Raw genomic sequence first — 10,521 nt, forward strand, 5'->3', positions numbered from 1 at the left:
CCGTCTTTTTCGTGCAAACGTTGCAGGTCCTCCCGTGCCTCAAGTGTATCTTTTGTCTTCCCATACACGCCCAAGAAGCCTAACAGGTTCACGCAAAGGTTCATCGTCACGTGCATCACGTCGATTGAAGAGCGGACCTCTAGCTCTTTCCAGTAGGGTAGGTCGAAGAATATAGATTTCTTCTTCCACATGGGTGTGTGTCCCTCAGCGTCATTCGGAACAGCTAGTCCGCCGGGACCCTTTCCAAAGATTACGTGTAAATCATTGACCATAGCAAGTACGTGATCACCGGTACGCATGGCGGGCTTCTTCCGGTGATCTGCCTCGCCTTTGAAATGCTTGCCTTTCTTTCGACACTGATGGTTGGTCGGGAGAAATCGACGATGGCCCACGTACACATTCTTCCTGCATCTATCCATGTATATACTTTCGGTGTCATCCAAACAGTGCGTGCATGCATGGTATCCCTTGTTTGTCTGTCCTGAAAGGTTACTGGGAGTGGGCCAATCGTTTATGGTCACGAACAGCAACGCCTTTAGGTTAAATTCCTCTTGTTTGTGCTCATCCCACGTACGTACACCGTTTCAATTCAACAGCTGTAAAAGATCTTCAACTAATGGCCTTAGGTACACATCAATGTCGTTGTCGGGTTGCTTAGGGCCTTGGATAAGAACTGGCATCATAATGAACTTCCGCTTCATGCACATCCAAGGAGGAAGGTTATACGTACATAGAGTCACGGGCCAGGTGCTGTGATTGCTGCTCTGCTCCCCTAAAGGATTAATGCCATCCGCGCTTAAAGCAAACCATACGTTCCTTGGGTCCGCTGCAAACTCATCCCAGCACTTCTTCTCGATTTTTCTCCACTGGCGACCCGTCAGCGGGTGCTCTCAACTTCCCGTCTTTCTTACGGTCCTCACTGTGCCATCGCATCAACTTGGCATGCTCTCTGTTTCTGAACAGACGTTTCAACCGTGGTATTATAGGAGCATACCACATCACCTTCGCAGGAACCCTCTTCCTGGGGGGCTCGCCGTCAACACCACCAGGGTCATCTCGTCTGATCTTATACCGCAATGCACCGCATACCGGGCATGCGTTCAGATCCTTGTAAGCACTGCGGTAGAGGATGCAGTCATTAGGGCATGCATGTATCTTCTGCACCTCCAATCCTAGAGGGCATACGACCTTCTTTGTTGCGTATTTACTGTCGGGCAATTCGTTATCCTTTGGAAGCTTATTCTTCAATATTTTCAGTAGCTTCTCAAATCCTTTGTCAGGCACATCATTCTCTTCCTTCCACTGCAGCAATTCCAGTACGGTACCGAGCTTTGTGTTGCCATCTTCGCAATTGGGGTACAACCCTTTTTTGTGATCCTCTAACATGTGATCGAACTTCAGCTTTTCCTTTTGACTTTCACATTGCGTCCTTGCATCGACAATGACCTGGCGGAGATCATCATCATCGGGCACATCGTCTGGTTCTCTTGATCTTCAGCAGCTTCACCCGTTGCAGCATCATTGGGCACATCGTCTGGTTCCTCTTGATCTTCACCAGCTCCCCCCGTTGCAGCATCACCGTATTCAAGGGGCACATAGTTGTCATCGTACTCTTCTTCTTCGCCGTCTTCCATCATAACCCCTATTTCTCCGTGCCTTGTCCAAACATTATAGTGTGGCATGAAACCCTTGTAAAGCAGGTGGGTGTGAAGGATTTTCCGGTCAGAGTAAGACTTCATATTCCCACAATTAGGGCATGGACAACACATAAAACCATTCTGCTTGTTTGCCTCAGCTGCTTCGAGAAATTCATGCACGCCCTTAATGTACTCGGAGGTGTGTCTGTCACCGTACATCCATTGCCGGTTCATCTGCGTGCGTTATATATAATTAAGTGTGTCAAAAATCATTACAGAACATCATGAATAGATAATTAAGTGACCAAATTAATATAAGTTCATCATCACATTAAAACCAAAGTACATACATAGTTCTCATCTAACAACATGTAGCTTTCTAGAGCATCTAATTAATTAAACTATACATTGAAACTATGTAAAACATTTCAATGCGAAAACAAACGCGATCATAATCGCAACCAAGGTAACAATTGATCCAACGGCATAATGATACCAAGCCTCGGTATGAACGGCATATTTTCTAATCTTTCTAATCTTCAAGCGCATTGCATCCATCTTGATCTTGTGATCATCGACGACATCCGCAACATGCAACTCCAATATCATCTTCTCCTCCTCATTTTTTTTATTTTTTCCTTCAAGAAATTGTTTTCTTCTTCAACTAAATTTAACCTCTCAACGATAGGGTCGGTTGGAATTTCCGGTTCACATACCTCCTAGATAAATAAAATTTATGTCACGTTGGTCGGCATAATTTTCATAAACAATAAATGAACCAATAGTTATAAAGATAATATATACCACATCCGAATCATAGACATGACGAGGGCCGACGGGGGCGGATACCAAAACCATCGCACTATATAAGATGCAATAATAAAAGTAAGAAAATGATACAAGTATCTATCTAAACATACAAGTAAGAATATTTTTCCTTTCAGAAAGAAGATAAGAATAAGAGGCTCAGCACGGTGGTGCCGGTGATGAGATCGGCGCGGGTGATCGACGGCGGTGAAGACGGGGACGGGGCGTGACGGACCGCTAAACCTAGACAAATATTGAGGAAAATGGAGCTTGGAGGTCGAGCTTGGAGAGGAGAAAGCTTAAGTAGTGTGGCTCGGGCATTCCATCGAACACCTTGTGTGCATAGGAGGTGAGCTAGAGCACCACCAAGCCCTCTCCCCCTCGGCCAGAAAAAACAGAGCAGTGTGCTCTGCTCTTGCACGAGGGGGTATATATAGGCACCACCATTGGTCCCGGTTGGTGGCATGAACCCGGACCAAAGGGGGGCCTTTGGTCCCGGTTCATGCCTCCAACCGGGGCCAATGGTGGTGGGCCAGGAGCCAAGACCATTGGTCCCGGTTTGTCCCACAAACCGGGACCAAAAGGTCTAGACGAACCGGGACCAATGGCCCACGTGGCCCGGCCGGCCCCCTGGGCTCACGAACCGGGTCCAATGCATCCATTGGTCCCGGTTCTAGACTGAACCGGGACTAATGGGCTTACCCGGCCTGAACCTTTGCCCCCTTTTCTACTAGTGCGAGATCCGCCGTCGTCAATGGACTAGATGAATCACCGCTCCTCCTCTTGTCCCCTCCAACCAGCACTTGCTCCAAAACGATGCCCCCATGAGGGAGAATAATACCGAAGGCATCGTCATCGTCCGATCCGGTAGACCCAGATCTAGGGTTTCCCCAGGAACTTCCCGATCAGGTTGATGTGACCTGCAATGACGATGCCTCCAGAAGGGAACGACGCCTGAGACGCCGCCATCGTCTGCCAAGACCGCAGTCAGGCGCGATTTTCACCGGAAGCGACATCTTCCCGACCTCGCGGCTGGCTGGAACCGAGCGGAACTACGCCACGAAGACGTATGTCGCCGTCGGTACTCCGGCGGAGATCGGGCATCTCCTCACCGGTCCCTCCACACGCCGCCGGTCGGCGGAAGGCCTCCCCGCGACGGATCCAAACGGGGCGTTGGATCCGCAGTGACCGCCGTCACCATCACGACCAGGACAGCCCACCCCACCAAATGGGGCGCTGCCACCGCCGCCATCCATGCAGGGCTGCCGCTCCGCCAACGATGATGCTTCGGCCCCCGCCGCACAGCCCGGATTCGCCGTCCCAACCGCCGCCGTTGGATCGCACGAGAGGAGCCGCCCCCTCCGCCTCAGATGGTATCCCCCGCATCCACCCGCCCAAAAATCTTCGGCACCGGGCCCGCCGCCATCGTGGCCCACGCCAGCGGCAGCGGCGGCAGGAGGAGGCGGCAAGAGGGAGCTGGCGGCGCTAGGGTTTCGGGGCCCCTAGCGCCGCCCGGGGGGAAGCGACGCGAGGGGGAGGGGGAGGGGGAGATAGAGAGTGCCAAGGAATCTTTGTAAAAGGATGGTTACTTGTCCACTTTAGTTAGACACTGCCTTCTTAAGATGAGAACATGAGGGCTGTATCATTACCTCACACATGGACATTTTATTTTGTCACCTTTAACTAGGCTGGGATTAGAGAATGCATGCTCTACAAATTGTGTGGTTCGACCAATCCATTCACTGGATGCAGCTTGACCAAGGTGCCAGCCAGTATACATCCATTCACGATCTTCCATGAAAATTCTGTGTTAAGTAACACCAATATCGGTTAGAAATGCAATCTGTCACCTGAATGGCAACATTAATTTGGTTATATTATCATACCATTAACTGGTTTGAGAGATCTAAAGATCAGCACACAAAGTCTGCTAAAAGATGTTCATTCATGTCTTGATTTTGATGGGCATAAGCAACGGGGCCGGGACGGGTCGCGTGCGCGTGTGTGCGTGTGTCAGGCGCGTTAGGCGCGACGGGTGCGGTCGGAGCCGCACCGGGAGCGTGGCGGGGGTGAGTGCGTGTGTGCGTTTGGGTGTGCATGTGCATGTACACATGATGCGCCATAGTAGTAGGACTCGAACTGGTCCGGGTGATCAAGGCGGTCTGTTGCAGGCTCGACGCAAGCTGAGTGCGTGCGTGCCTGCGTGCGCGTAGTGGCCGCGGCCAGAGCAGGCCAGATTGTGGACTCGGTTGGGTGGAGGCGCGTGCGTCGTGCCCGGTGCTGGCCCAGGGTATAAAACCCGTGTGGGGTTCGTTGTAAACGGCGTGGTGTAGCTCGAGTTTGTTGCTTGAGGAAAAACTTGGCCGTCGTTGCAGCTGGGCGTTCAGGCGCCGGGAGCACCACCGTGTCCTCTGTTCTTCTCCTTTTTCTTCTTCCTCCGTCGGGTTTGAGCCACAGCGAGGCGAGAGAGAGAGAGAGGTAGGCTAGAGGGAGAGCTAGGGTAAGGTTAGACACCAACAGATTTTGTTCTAAAGAAAGCCTGTAGGGGACATATAATCTGTTTAATTTTAGACCTCAAAGTCTAAAGAAAGTCTTAGGGGACACATTTTGTTCTATAGAAAGTATATAGTCTGTTCTATAGAAAGTGTTCATTTTGTTCTATAGAAAACCTAAAGATCGGCAAAGAAAGTTTATTTATTCCAAGAAATAAAATATTAAACAAGGCACAGTCATTAGATTGGCTTAATCTGGGGAATAAAATATTAGAGCGGGAGGAATCGTTATTAGAATAGCTTAATAAAGTATTAACGGAAAAGGTTTCCCCCGCTTTATAGTATAAAGCACAACCGCAATATACATTCGAGAGACGATACAAACTCACGCCACCAACGCACACAACACACACACCCAAGGCAAGATAGAAAGGTGCCGGGCACCGAAACACCACTCCACCGACCACCAAGCTAACTACGAATATGCAAAGGAGACCGCTTGGAGCCAACGGAGACCTCCATCATGACAAACCACCATGGAGAGGTAAAACGGACAACGACAAAGCCAGGACTCCGGAGCGGTGCCTCCCAGAAGGTAACGGCCATAGAGCCGCCACCTCCCGATCCATAGATCAAGTTTTCACCTGGAGGGAGACGGAGGGAGAGGGAATGTCGCGACAGAGCCTTCAGGAAGGGTATGACATCACCGACGCCGCCACCATCGGCCAGAACACGGCTGGACAGCTGATATACCTCGGCGCTCACCTCCCTCCGACGCACCCTAGCTTTGCCAACCACCCACAACCAAGCCACCCGCGTGGCCATGGCTGCGTGCTCGCACCTGAGACGCATGCTCCGCCCAAGAACACCGCACCTCCCGCCACCCGGGCCGCCGCCCGACATACGGAACTCCCCAAGAGCAGCCAAAGTGACCAGCTTTGGTCCAAGAGGACACCCAAAACCGATGCAACCGCAGCCCCCGTCCCGCCTTGAACTTCCTGGATCTGCTGCCACACACAAACGGATGGGGAATGGGGAGTAGGGGGAGCGGACGCATCCACGACCAGCACACCTCGTGCCGGTGACGGGCAGCCTGAGTGACGGCGCCGCCCATCCCTCCCACCAACCTCCCCACCGGACACCCACTGTGCCGCACCATCGCGGCGGTAGAATTAGATCCGCACAAGGCCACCAACAAAGGTCCATCCACCGGCAAGGGGACCCCGCAGACCGCCACCTACCACCAAGAACGCTCACCGAGAAGTCCAACCACGCCGCTCGCCGACGTCAAGCCACCAAACCAGCTGGAATCCGGCCAACACGTCCGCCAGGGCCGCCACTGATGCGCCGCCACCTCTACCAGCCACCGGCCGAGGCAAGGGCGGCCGCCCGCAGCCCAGATCATCCTGGACCCACGCCGCTGGCCATGCCGGACCTGGAGCAGCCGCCGCTGCCCGGAGCAGCCACCACCGCCGTCCCACCAGCGCGCACCACTAGCTATCCGCGCCCACAGCCTCCTGACTAGATCCAAGTCGGGCCGCGACCTAGAACTCCGCCATCAGCGCTGCAGGGACGCCCGCCACCTCCCAGCTGCCGGATCCGCGCGTCACCGCCACCAGGAACCCCGCTGGATCTTGTGCCCCCACGAGCAGCGTCGCCCGTGCCACCGGAATCCCGAATAGGGGAGGGAGGGAGATGCCCCGTCGCCACCCGCGGCGCACGGGCTTCGCCCGACGGCGAGGGGGAGGAGGAGCCAAGAGGGGGAGCTTGGGCTGGCGGCGGATCTAGGGCTCCCAGATGCGTGTGGGGCGCGTCGCGGGAGATTCCAAAGTCCTTTGCTTAATAAAGTATTAACCAAATTAATGTTGTCATTCAGGTGACAGATTGAATTTCTAACCGATATTGGTGTTATTTAACACAGAATTTTCATGGAAGATCGTGAATTGATGTATACTGGCTGGCACCTTGGTCAAGCATGCATTCTCTAATCCCAGCCTAGTTGAAGGTGACACAATAAAATGTCCATGTGCGAGGTAATAATACAGCCCTCATGTTCTCATTTTAAGAAGGCAGTGTCTAACTAAAGAGGACAAGTAACCATCATTTTACAAAGATTCCTTGGCACTCCCTATCGCTTTTTGGCACTTACTTAGTATATGAGAAAATTAAGGAACGCCACAGAAATCATGAGGCTGAAAAATCACCCGCATCTGACGGTCACCGTAGGCCGAACCTTTTTCCATAGAGGAGAGCGACGGCCCTCACTACTTTCCCTCCTAAGAAGGCAACACCCATGTGAAGAAGACAAGTAACCATCGTTGCCAAAGACTAAGGGAGTGCACTATAAGAGGTGGCGTGTGAGAGCCGTTATATGGTATTGGCAGCACTCGATATTTATTTATTTTGAACAATTTCGGCACTCATAAAATAACAAAGCAAGGAAAAGAAAACAAGACACTACCATATATTCACCTTGTCTTTCTATTGGATTTCATGCCTGGTCTTAATTTCCAACAAGAAGAAAATGGAACTCATTCTCGAGATATATTGGCCGAATAGCCACAGGCTCAAAAGGAGGTTATGTTAGGCACGATAGACGTATCAGAGGTGGAAGATGGACTTTCTGTTTTGCATTTCAATATTAAAAAATCGGCAAAAGTGTTATCAGTCCCCTTCATTTACTGACTTCTCTCATCTATATATAGGCGCTATACCGAAGGTACGTAGGAGCTGCATATCAAGCAACTGGCAGTTCGGCACAGTCAAGGCAAGAAGGCGGAGCTTTTCTTCAGAAATCGGCAGCATGGAACGAAAAGGTATGTGTTTCATACATAGCTCCACACTCGTCTTTACGCAGAACCTTGTGACCATTTATGGAAACTAGAAGAACGCCCGTGCGTTGCAACGGGGCCACATTAGAGTTAAGAGTTCAATATTAATCATGTTAATAATACATTTAATATTCTCATACATATCAAGTGACACTGGCAACCTTTTTTGTCAATTTAGCAACGGGCTCAGTTGCAACGGGCTCTTTATACATATCAGACAACTCGCTACTACTTAAACTACAACTATGGCTACCAATATTTTTTTGTCAATTTAGCTCAGCAATAGTGCCTGGCTTAATAGACTGCTTTGCATTCACCCCCTCAGAAGACAGAGAGCAAGCTAGCAAGCACGCACGCGTCCAACCCCGCCGCTGCATGCGCTGGCAGAAGGTGAGGCAGCAAGGAGACTGCACATTGAAGCTGTCCATGCAAGGCTGGAGGTGCTGGGCCGGCGACGGCGGTGTCGGGATGGCGCTTGATTCGTTCCCGGTGGCGTGGAGCTTGGGGCGGCAACGCGGCGATAGCTAGTGCTCGGGGATGGGGGTTTGGGGCGGGGGCAGTCGACCCGATGGCTGGCGAAGTTAACGGGCTCGGGCGGCTGGAAATTCGGCGGGTGGCGGCGGCACAGCGCGAGGATGGGACAGGCGGAAAACCTAGCGGGCGTTCAACTACCAATACCCACGCCTTTTTTTAGGGGAATTGCTTGTGAAAATAACGTGCGACGACGACTTAGCGAGCGGATCCCCTTAAAAAAGACATAGCGAGCAGATTCCCTTAAAACTGATAGGAATGGATATGATTGATGACGTTGATAAATAGTGGTGAATGTTGATCTAATTTACTATCATCATGCATGAAAACGAATCATCAAGAAAAAGAATACTTCATATTAATACACTCATAGGAAGCTTCCTAATCGTGTATACCAAACAGTTTCTGCCCAAACAAGGAAGGAAAGTTATGGACGTAATTCAGAAGGAAACAAACGTTATGAAGATTAATTAATTTAGATTTGATCTTTAGAGATTGATTGTGATTGATTCTTTTACATAAAGACATTACTAAATAATTTGCGTCAGTATGGAAAGTTCTGATCCGTTCAGTTTTTTTCGTTGTGTGAGAGGATGAAGTGAAAATAAACCGATGAAGTGGGGGAGGCGACGAAAAAAATCTACGACGGTTAACCTACGAAAAAAACCGGACGAAAGTGGTGGGACGAAAAAAAAACCTGGAAGCGAGACTACCAACTGCTCCATTAGGCGGGTGGCGGCAGCACAGCGCGATGATGGGACAGGCGGAAAACCTAGCGGGCGTTCAACTACCAATACCCACGCCTTTGTTTATGGGAATTGCTTGTGAAAATAACGTGCGACGACGACTTAGCGAGCGGATCCCCTTAAAAAAGACATAGCGAGCAGATTCCCTTAAAACTGGTAGGAATGGATACGATTGATGACGTTGATAAATAGTGGTGAATGTTGGCCTAATTTACTATCATCATGCATGGAAACGAATCATCAAGAAAAAGAATACTTCCTATTATACACTCATAGGAAGCTTCCTAATCTCTGCTACCAAACAGTTTCTGCCCAAACAAGGAAGGAAAGTTATGGACGTGATTCGGAAGAAAACAAACGTTATGAAGATTAATTAATTTAGATTTGATCTTTAGAGATTGATTGTGATTGATTCTTTTACATAAAGACATTACTAAATAATTTACGTCAGTATGTAAAGTTCTGATCCGTTCAGTTTTTTTCGTTGTGTGAAAGGGTGAAGTGAAAATAAACCGATGAAGTGGGGGAGGCGACGAAAAAAATCTACGACGGTTAACCTACGAAAAAAAACCGAACGAAAGTGGTGGGACGAAAAAAAACCTGGAAGCGAGACTACCAACTGCTCCATTAGGAGTAGAGATGATGTGCAAAGTTTATTTGCACATACCATATTCTGAATATTCAAGGACAACACGAGGGTTGGTTCCTCATCCTTTTCTTTTCAAAGAATATACGAGAGTAGATGGATCTAGCAGAAATGGAAAAGGATTCATTTAGTAGGTAGGAGCATGAATGGTTCATACCAAAGAGAGAAAGTGGAACGTATATAAATAGGTAGTTTAACTTTTGTAAAGGAGTGCCCACAAGCTATAACGTCATAGCAAAATAAAAAAACAAAGATATTAGAACCATGGGAAATCGGTGCTAGATTGTGGTAAAAAGATCAGTAGCCAATAACAGTGAATGGGAAAAAAGGAGCAATGCGTTAGAAATATATTACACAATCAACGGAAGAAGTAAGCCATAAATTATATTACAAAACAAAGTGACGTTCAGAAATTGGATAAAAAATATTGATTTTGCTAATTATCCCATTATTGGCAAAGAAAATCAGTCACTTGATCTTTGGTACAGTTCCAATTTTATAGCCTCATATGTGCTGAGATATGTGTTTGTTTTAGCTATTAGATGTTCCTCCGATCGACAAAAAATTACTCTATCCATTATAAATGAAAATTAACTGAAGTTCCAACTCTGTTGTAAACTGACAAAAATATTTTAACAAGGCTATAAGAATAAATCCATATCTTCAACACTAAATTAATTTCAAGATTCATCATAAAATACACTCACTCCATTCACTAATATATGATGTTCTAACTTTTTCTAAATCAGATGTATATGTACATGTTTTAGTCTATTTGTTCATTCATTTCAGTTCTTTTGTGGTCCATATTGAAATATCCTAAACATCTTA

This window comes from Triticum dicoccoides, chromosome 7A, assembly GCF_002162155.2.
Source record: "Triticum dicoccoides isolate Atlit2015 ecotype Zavitan chromosome 7A, WEW_v2.0, whole genome shotgun sequence".
NCBI classification, from domain to species: Eukaryota; Viridiplantae; Streptophyta; class Magnoliopsida; order Poales; family Poaceae; genus Triticum; species Triticum dicoccoides.